Source organism: Rattus norvegicus, chromosome 5, assembly GCF_021556685.1.
Source record: "Rattus norvegicus strain SHRSP/BbbUtx chromosome 5, alternate assembly SHRSP_T2T, whole genome shotgun sequence".
Taxonomy (NCBI): domain Eukaryota; kingdom Metazoa; phylum Chordata; class Mammalia; order Rodentia; family Muridae; genus Rattus; species Rattus norvegicus.
Genome location: NC_141538.1, coordinates 120,043,909 through 120,049,777, shown reverse-complemented (window position 1 = coordinate 120,049,777; position 5,869 = coordinate 120,043,909). Strand labels below are relative to the sequence as shown.

The following is a 5,869-nucleotide window of genomic DNA, read 5'->3' as shown; positions in this document are numbered from 1 at the left end:
TCCTTTCCCATATAAAAGGCCTGAGGAGACTAGGAGCAAAAGCATAATATCTCAATATAAAAAAGTCTGTATGTAATGATCCTATTGGCAACACTATAGTAACTGAAGAAAACGTAAAAGCATTATCCTAAAGTCAGGAAGGCAAGAGTGTGCCTGCTTTCTCTAACCTTTCTCAATAGGGTGATGAAAGTCATTGCTAGAGCAGTGAGACAGGGCAAGCATCTAAAAGGGACACAGATAGGGAATGAAGAAATCAAGACATCCTTATCTTCAGATTACATAATCATATACCTAAGAGCCCTTATAGGTGCCACTGGAAACTTCTTTCATCGAAGTATAGATGTATACCGTTGTATGTAGTTTATTATAGATGTAAAGAGAAATAGAAAACTGTCATACAAAATCCACTAACTTTCCTATACACCAACAACAAACATGCAAGAATGAACTAAGTAAAACAATTCTTTTGTCAATGGTCTCAAAAAAAAAATAAGGAAAGATATCTAAGCAAGGAAGTGAAGGACCTCTACAATAAAAACCTTAAAACCTTAAAACACCATGGAAGTGAAGAAGACACTAAAATATGGAAAGACGACCTTTTCCTGTGGATTAGAAGGAAAAGAGGAGTAATGGCTACAGGACCAGAAACCAACTGTAGACTCAATGCAACCCCATTAAAACCACCATGCCAGGGCTAGGAAGGTTGCTCAGTCAGTAAAGAAGCATAAAGACCCCAGTTCACTCCCCAGAACTCATGTTAAGGAGCTGGGTTCTCTTGGAATGCCATCTTGGGAATGCAGAGCCAGGCAGACCCTAAGGGCTCCCTGGGCAGCCAGCTACCCTACTTGGTGAGATCCAGGTCAGTGCAAAACTCCGGAGCCATGGGGAGGGAGGGCAGTGTTCATGAAGAGCGTGATTTGAGCATGCTGCAAAGGACGGAGCAGCAGGGAGAAGAGGGCAGTGGGTTAGGCACAGAGACAGGCTGAAAGGCTTTGGGGGCACGGGGATGGCTGGCTTGGGATTACAGGTGTGCACCCTAGTGCCCAGCTAGCACATTTTAAAATGATCGTAACAAAAATTATAAAAGGGAGCTTTGTGTGTATGCTTTTTGTCTTGTGTGCTTGTGAACACTTATGAACACCGCCATACCCCAAATATGTATGTGTGTAGTAACTGGCATGCTTCTTCATTAGTGCCTGAAACTCAAGATCCAGTGTTAAGAATTGTCAGTGGTCATAAGGAATATTTCTGGAATACTTTAGAGGCAAAATGGAAATGCCTATGTGAAAGTCACATGTTAGTGCCACAGGGGCTCCTTGTCTATGCCTGCAACGGAAGAAGATGCTAAAGTTCAAAAATTATCAGTGAAAATAAAGACAAAAATAATCCCAACTGAGTTCACATCTTCAAAAGTCTTTGGACTCCAGTTAAGAACCTCTAGTCTAGGATAAGCCCTACGACTTGGTATTTATGTGCCAGCCCTTTGGTCCAGGACATGTTAGTGGACACAGGGCAAACGATAGCAGTGCCTATAAGGTAATAATACTGAGATGCTGTGAGCACTCGGTGTGTGCCAAGAGCTGAGCATGGCACCATGAGGCCAGGAGTGAAGCAGCTCTCCACAGTAGGAAAGTGGCTTAATCCTCAGACTGAGCAAACAGTTAAGGATTAAAACAGTGTTCATCTTTTAAACGTATTGGACACTCCTGGAAAGGCGGCAGATGAGTTTGGCTCTGTTTGAATTCTGTAATGACTGGAGTCGGCTCTCACGTCCTGTAACTTTTTGAAAGCCATTAGCATTGAAATATTGAGCCGAAGCTTTGTCAGTTACGTGAATATGTATTTTAAATAGTATTCATAAGAATATAGCACACGGCATAGCTCGGTAACCCACTCTACAGTCTGCATGAAATATGTATAAAATTATAAATTTGGGGGGAAGTTATTAACCTGGTTGAAGTGAATTTTGCAGTATTTTTGTACTTTGAGAACTCCAACTTTTTATTATGCTTTTTTTTTTCAAGTGCTTCTTTCTCAGAGTGACGGAGGCGCCTTTTCAGAAGCAGCGGGTGAAACAGTCTGAGCTTTCGCTGGTGTCTTTCCTTTCCACAGCTGAATTGCAAGTCCTTGAAAGACAGAGAACAGTTCTAGCATACGTTCTGTGTTTGCCACAGCACTTAAGGCTATGTGTGTTTATGTTCACGAGCTATAATTTGTAAAAATTCTTTTTCAGTCAAGATTCCAATGCTCACTCTCCCTAAATTCCACATAGCCATAGTTAGCCCAGAACTGTGTAGTCCAGGCTGACTTTAAACTGGCAGCGATGCCCCCTGTCTGTGGCTTTTGGAGTAGGGGTTACAGCATGCACCAGATACTTCTAGTCTTTTCCACGGCCAATGTCCTGAGGTTTGCTGCTGCCAGCAATCAGTCAACTCTATTCCAGGGCCGTGGAGTAAAGGTCAGCGGAATTAAGAAAGCCACGGAAACAACCTGCTAACCTGAGCAAAGTTGGTAAGGGGCAGCTTTGCAGTTGCTTGTTTGGGGGGAACCCTGAGGCACACTGGAAAGAATGGCAGAAAAAGAGCCGGAGGGGGAGGAAGGGAACAGGAACCGCCAGACAACAGTTGGGCACTCACTTGGTGTTCCACTGGAGTAAATGGAGACCGCAGAGAAGACTTGATGAATTGCTCTGTTTTGGACTCTATGCAGCGGCCCACTCCAGAGCACTGACCAGCTAACTGTGGGCTCCAAAGAGAGTTAGGAGTAAGAAATGAGTTCATTTCTGACTGAGAAGGCTATAAAAATGAGATCGGAGTGGGTGTTCATTTGTTTTGGCTCCATCCAGAGACAGTGCCCATGTGGATTAAGCCTACAAAAAAAGCTGTTACGTTTTTTTATCCTAAGAAGTAATAGGTAGCACTTGCTGGGCCACTGCTGAGTGCAGTCTTGATGCTGATGTCACTCAAGTGTTACTGTTGCTGCTATCGTCATCATTATTATTACTAACAGCCAAGGTCAAGTCAGTATTTATTCAACGGCACCACGCTGACAATCTCACAGACACGAACACATTCACTTAACAGCTCGATAAGGGAAATATTATTATTTCCCTCGTTTTACAAATATTGAAACGAAGGCATAAAGAAGTTGGTGGCATTCAGGGTATGTAGTAAGAAGCAGTGCTGAGATGTAAGGTTCTACACGTACTGATATGCAGTCATGTCAAAGAATGCAATGTCACACGACTGGCATGGTGACTGCCCAACACATATCAGAAGCCCCTACAGGTTTGGCTCCAGTGTTTTCTTTTTTGCTTCCTCACTCACTTACTGAAACATTGGTCTTTTTAACCTGTATGGAGAGTTTACAAAGCATTCACATGACCCCTCTTGTGCAGGTTTGATTAACAACGGCTCCCATAGAATCATGGGTTTGAATGCTTGACCCACAGGGAGTGGCACACAACAGGGTGTGGCCTTGCTGGAGTGGGGTGGGCTTTGCTCAGTTGCTCAAGCCAGGCCCAGGGTGGCATTTACTTCCTGCTGCCTGCAGATCCAGATGCAGAGCTCTCAGCTCCTTCTCCGGCACCACGTCTGCCTGCACGCCGCCATGCTTCCCACCATGGTGATAACGGACTAAATCTCCGACACTCTAAGCCAGCTCTAATTAAATGTTCGCTTTTATAAGACTTGCCATGACCACGGTGTCTCTTCATAGCAATAAAACTGTAACTAAGTCACCCCTCCCATCATTACTTTTAGACATTTTTTTTTCTATTCTTTTTTTTTTGGAGCTGGGGACCGAACCCAGGACCTTGCACCTGCTAGGCAAGCGCTCTACCACTGAGCCAAATCCCCAACCCCCGCTTTTAGACATTTTTTTTTTTTTTGGTTCTTTTTTTCGGAGCTGGGGACCGAACCCAGGGCCTTGCGCTTCCTAGGCAAGCGCTCTGCCACTGAGCCAAATCCCCAACCCTGCTTTTAGACATTTTTAAGAGTATGTTTGTTTTATGACATAAAACATAAGAGAAAAAAAATCCACTTTTCTAAATAATTTGTCTAAATAATTTGATGACTGACACATCATTAAAGTTGTTTTTTTTTTTTGGGGGGGCTCATCGTTCGGCTGGTCCGTCGTCGCCATGGTGAAGCTGAGCAAGGAAGCCAAACAGAGGCTGCAGCAGCTCTTCAAGGGCGGCCAGTTTGCCATCCGCTGGGGCTTTATTCCGCTCGTGATTTACCTGGGATTCACAAGGGGGTGCAGATCCTGGAATGCCTGAACCATCAGTTTTAAGCCTACTTTGGGGATAAAGGACTGTTCGGTCATCTGGATCTGGGCGCAGTGCAACCTGGAAGGTGTATGCTCCGACTGGATGAGAAAGGAGACGTCGTTCCAACACATCTGTGGCAGAGTGGAGTCTGTACTGACTTATGATAGACTATCAAAATAAATATTTTTAACAATGTTAAAAAAAGTTTTTTTTAAGTCCTACATTAAAGGGACAGAAAGGAACAATATTTTAAAGGTCTTAACTGTCAACTGGCACACTAGAAATGCTCATGACTTGCGTGTAGTGACTGTCAACTGTAGTTTGAGGTCGGATCTTTGAGGCTAAGACAATTCAGTCAACTTCCTTACTGAGAAGGTAGAGCCCAAGACCAGGGCATCAGAAATACCTCTGGCTGGCTTCCCCACAGTTCCAGGAGCCCTGTGTTTAAAGCATTTGATCCCAGGAAATCTCCAGCTTGGGAGTTCAAATAAGAAGGCAATGATGCCAAGGAATTTGCTAAGGCTGAGGTTTGCCGGCAGACTCTACTCCTTTATTCCAAACAATTTCCTGAAGAGCACAGCTGTTTCCTCCTCTGAATCCTCAGTGGCTAAGTTAAGCAGCATTTGCCCGAATGCTAATCTTGAGATTATGTGTCTCTTAATCAATTTGGCTGTAATTAGGTTGAGCTTACAAATTGTCATTCCAGGAATAATGATTGTCTTTAGAGGCGGTAAGAAAAGCACCAGCAGGCTCTTTGCTGTTTCATGCCTGTCTCTACAGCAGCCATGGGGACAGAGGAGGTAGGGTACAGCACAGGGCTCTGACATCATGCTCCGGCAGGTGACCACTGGCATATGGACGCAGCATTGGTAGAAGACTGCCTTCTGCTGTAGTATTTGCCTCTCTGCTTTGGCTCTGTTTGACACAAAGAAATGACATTTATGTCGCCCCTTTCCCCCACTGGCATAACACTGTATGCTAACAGATTAATAAGCATATTCTTCTTAGCTGTGTCTTCATTTATATAACTTCTTTCATCTGGGGAGCTCAAGGCATTTTGCAATTACTGCCTCTGTCTTAATATATGAGATAGGAGAAAACTGTTCTGGTTGTCAGTAGCACGTGCACCCCAAGGTGATGGGGGTGTTTATAACAATCCTCTTTGTAACCTAGTTCCTGTCACAGGGTGCACAGAAAATAGCCATTGTTGGCATCTACTTTCCACCTCAATTGAGTCAAGGAACCAGGATTCTTGGTAGCCACATTCTATATCAGCTTTCAACTTACCAATTCTCTTTGTTTCTCAACACCCTTGGCGAAAACAAACAAACACAAAACAAAGCAAAAAAGTAAGGACTCCGTCTTAAACTCAGTCTCGAGCTCTCTCTGTTAGGGCTAATGTTTGTGGCATCATATAGTTAGCTGTCTAATCTTGTGACTAATGCTTATAATTCCAAGTATGTGGGCAACCCTCCTGTCTTCTGAAACCTTCCATTCCCTCCAGCTTAGCCTTCTCATGTGCAGCAGGGAAGAAAGGGGAGACAACTTCTATGTGTGTGTGTGTGTGTGTGTGTGTGTGTGTGTGTGTGTGTGTGTGTG

The 5,869-nt window shown here is 44.0% G+C and overlaps 1 pseudogene; it reads left to right on the top strand.

Annotated features, from left to right (window-relative positions):
* Positions 1 to 4,107: 4,107 nt before the first annotated feature.
* Positions 4,108 to 4,382, top strand: Tomm7-ps2 (translocase of outer mitochondrial membrane 7, pseudogene 2; annotated as a pseudogene).
* The last annotated feature ends 1,487 nt before the right edge of the window (positions 4,383 to 5,869 follow it).